Here is a 4594-nt window from a genome sequence, read left to right as displayed (position 1 = left end):
TGGTCATCTCTCTTTAAGTAGCAGGTCTGCTTCTTTGGCTTTCAAGAAACGTCTTCCAAATACACAGATCTAAAAACCCATGGTGTTCTGGTAGGCCCTTTTTTCTTATAAAGTAAAAATGTTACAGTTTTTTTTTTTAAATGTGACTCTAAGCTTATAGTTGAACCACTCAAATACTTCTCCTTGAGTTGACTATAGGTGGACATGATATAAAGTCTCCATTTTGAAACACCTGATTCTAGAATGCTGTAGACTTCAGAGGTCAGCACACTTATGGCCTTTGCTACTTTCTCTGGCTTTATCAAGAATCATCTTCAGATAAAAGAGGCATCCTTCATTCCTGCAAGCCTGTGGTATTGAGTGTGACCCATTCAGAGTCCAGCGTCATGTCTTTGATGCAGCTAAGTAAATGGCAATCTCGGCCATCAGTGTGGATGTGAACATAGTTGGTCTAGGATAAAACATGAGATGTTTAAAAGTTGTTCGACCCTTCAAACAGTTCAGCGAGACTTATGCTTGCTGCCAAACATTTATATAAATCTTTTCCTTTGATCCTCAATTGGTGGAAGCTGAGCCATGTGGATGGCTCAATTGGTTGTAAACAACAGTGCGTTTCTGCAGAGTTGATGCTAGCTCAGTTTACATGCTTGCAGATCAATCGTTACTTTTAGGAAGTAGCGGGGTCATGAAACCAGCTTTTTATCCAGCTAATGTCAACTGTAAAGTCTCAATAGCTATTTTCCTCCTCCAGTCCAACACTGGATCTTGGAATGACACCACAGCATCACTGATGCCTTGATGCTATCTGAAAGTGTCACATTGCATAAGACACTAATCCATAGTATCCTATTGCATAACATATCATCCCACAGTGTCTCAGTGCATAAAACATCATCCCACAGTGTCCCACTACATAAAATACTATGGCAGGATGCCCCACTGCACAAGACAGTGTCTTTTTTATTTAAAGGAAAGAGAAAAGGTGAACAGGGGTTCTGTACTGTTGGACCTAGCTTCTCTAAGTTGGAGAACAAAAGAGAATTTAAAGACAAAATTCCTACTCAGAAACTAGGGTCTAGTTGGCTTCAGAGTATCTATCATGTCCTTGAAAGCCAGCACTTCATTATAAAAGATGGTTTGCCTAAATCAAGTCCCATTGAAAACTGGAAACACCTGGTAACTGTGGGCTAGTGTGCAACCTTTCATGGTCAAAGGGGAAAAGAGCAGAAAAGCTTTTGAAAACTCCATTCCACGTCCTAAAATGACACATGTCTAACTCTTGTCTTTTTAAACTCTTCCTTAAACAATGGGCACACCTATTTCTCCATCACTTTTCTTTCTTTCACCCAACCTCTGATCCTTGTCTCCTGGTCTGCCTAGTTCATCCAGGGAGGGCTCAGCTCTAGACAAGACATCTCTACTTCTAAAGCCAGGAGAGCACAGAGGAAGAGGGCTGGGAAGAACTAGAAGCTACAGGCTGGGAAGAGGGCTGGAGAATACCATCTTCTAAGCAGGACACAGCCACAGCACAATGCATAGTAGCACCAAGTCTACAGAAGTCAGGCCTCTTAAAAATTGGGTAGAGAACAGAAGAAATCTCGAGGTCAGTGACACACTGATGATGTGCTGGCAACGGACAGACAGGAGGCATGGTACCTATTTCTGAGTCTACCAGGGTCATGTGGCTTCAATTAAGTTCTGAGGGACACTAAACAAAATCTAAATGAGCAAGTAGGACAAAGAGATTTACAGGGAGGAGGTAAGGGAATTATAAGGTTAGGAGAAAAATAGGAGAGGGTAGGTAGGGTGTGTGTGTGTTTGGGGGGGGGGACCCAAAAGACATTAGTGTCAGTGTGTAAAATTGTGAAAGGACAAAATTTACCAATAGAACAAAACAAAAAACGCCATTAACAATAATAGAGCCCGCAGCAGGTCAGCCCATTAGAAAAGCCACAGGTCTGGGTGCTCTTGTGATAGACAGCCAGTACGACAGCCACAGTCACAGGTGGCTGTGGAATTTTGGAGATGCAGCTGGTACAGCTGATGAGTCGAATGCGTTATTTCTCCTGAAGCTTAAGTAGTGGCATATGGCTTGTGTCTATTCTGTTAGTTAGCACATCTCTAGCAATCTTAGCTCAGCCCAATCTCCCCAGCTGTTTCTTTTGTGCTCCAGAAACCCTTGTGGTTTTAATAATTCATCTTTCCCATAAAGCAGCTACCCATTATTTTTCTTAGTTTGATAAAATGCTCTTTCTCCTTTAAGTTGCCATGAATATTCCCGGACTATGGAAGCAAATTACCCTGTATTACAGAGAGTCTTGTTTGCACGAGGACACAGTCTCTGCCATGTTGTCTTTATGTAATTGACATGTAGGTCTTTCCCTTCTACTAACCAATCCAGATGCCATTGCACTTATGGTAACCTAAATTTAGATTAGTTAAACGTAAATGAAATTAAAATCTCTTCAATTTCAAGTGTCAGTCTAGGGATCCAATGGCCATGGATGGCTGCCAGATTGGATAGTACAGATACAGCATATTTTTACCATTGTGGAGTTTAATTATATGTTAACTGTTCAATATGAGAGCAAAGTGACTCCCAGTATGCCACTTAGATGGTCAGTCTTTAGAAGTTACTCAATTCTTATTCTGTCCGGCCACACCATGTCAAAAGGACAGAGCTCTTAGGCACAATTTCATGCCTGAAGATGAATGGTAGAACCAAGAACCAGTTGATGAATTGCAAAAACAGGATGATGAAAAGAAGGAAGCACCAGAGGCTGTTATGTGGCAAGAATAACCAGAGGTTACAGACTGGATGAGTCAGAAAATCAGCCTTAAATGCAAAGAAAATTTGCTAGATAAAATAGGGACATAATTTTGTAGGTAAAAGGATTTTCCTGGCTAGATGTTCCCTGCATCCACACTAAATTATGGGAGAGTTTAGAGTGGTAACGAAGGCATGGCTTCTATTAGGGTGAAGAAAATGTTCACTATTTTTGTGAAATAAAATGGGACAGGTGTAAAAATTACACATCTTAAATATAACATGTCTAGGTTATAAGTTACCATCTTGGTTAGCTTTCATTGTCAAACTCAGCACTATTTCATTTGAGGAATCGCCTGGTTCAGACAGGTCTGTGGGCATGTCAGTGAGGGATTGTCTTGCCTGTTAATTGATAAGGAAAAACCCCATTCACTGTGGGTGCCACCCTTCTCTAGGCAGGCGATCCTGAACTATATAAGAAAGTTAGCTGAGCGTGAACCTACCTGTTCTCCTGACAACAAAATGCTCCGTCCATGCTTCCTGCTATGTTTCGTTGGCTGTGAAGTGGGCTCCTTGACTAGGGGCAATTCCATGTAGACCAGCAGGAAAGGATCCGTGCATTTATTCTCTCTTGACTTCTTACTGTGGATGTGAGGCTTTAGTTTCATACCCTGACTTCCCTTCAGTGACGGACTGTAATCTAGACCTGCAAGCCAAATAAACCCTTTATCCCTGAGGGTGTTTTATGTCAGGGTATGTCATCACACCAGCAGAAATGAATCTAGGACAGTCTTATATATACATTCTGATGAAATAGGGTTGTGATGAATGGTTAGACGTGTCAGCGTGTTCACAGCTGGGATAGGGAAACACACAGACAAATAGATATACCATATAATGATGTTGTTGATATGAGCAAAATGAGCTCTTTAGGAAGAGTGGTTCATTCCGCTCTGGTTGTACCGGCTGCATTCTTCCCAATATGAAAGCACTCTTTGCTGAGTGGAGCACAAGCGCAATGGTGTCTGTCAAGTAGAGGAATGGATGTCTCTTAACAAACGAGCTTCAATTTTGTTTCCTTTAATCTGAGCCTGACCCTTCATTACAGACCATTACGATGTCTCTAAATTCCCATCTCTAGACAGATCTCCGTGGGTAGTTGGACAACTTTCATCCGCGGACAATCACTGAACCGATGTTGGTGGAACATCTGGGATGCTTGTTTCCTTTCAGATGCTTTGGAACTGAGTATATATATCTGTTCCTCAAATAACTGAGTATCTTTTATTATTTTTGCAAACATGTGAACGCATGTGTGTGTGTGTGTGTGTGTGTGTGTGTGTGTGTGGGTGTGTGTGTGTATGCGTTTATATATATGTGTGTGTGTGTGGAGGCCTGAAATTTCCAAACATCTTCCTTGATCACTCTCCACTTTACTCATTGAGGCAGGGCCTCTGGAACCCAGAGCCCACCAGTTCCAGCTAGTCTAGACAGCCAGTTTCCCTGTTTCTGTTTCCCAAATGCTGGAATTATAGGCAGTTACTATGCCTTCCTAACTCTCATGCGGGTTCTGGGGACCTGGATTCTACTTTCTGTGCTTTCACAGAGAGCACCTTATCCACTGAGCCACCTCCTTGGTCCTACTTATTTTCGTGTGTAGTATATGTGTGCATACATGATCATGTGTGTGCATGTGTATACATACACATTTGGCAATCAGAGGTCAACATCATGTGTTCTCTTCTACCTCACTCCAAAATATTTTTTTGAGCCATGGTATTTTACTGATATGGATTTCACTGAGAAGCTAGTTTGTGGATCTCTGTC

The sequence above is a fragment of the Mus pahari genome, chromosome 8 (genome assembly GCF_900095145.1).
Source record: "Mus pahari chromosome 8, PAHARI_EIJ_v1.1, whole genome shotgun sequence".
Classification (NCBI taxonomy): Eukaryota; Metazoa; Chordata; class Mammalia; order Rodentia; family Muridae; genus Mus; species Mus pahari.
This window is presented reverse-complemented; position numbering follows the sequence as displayed.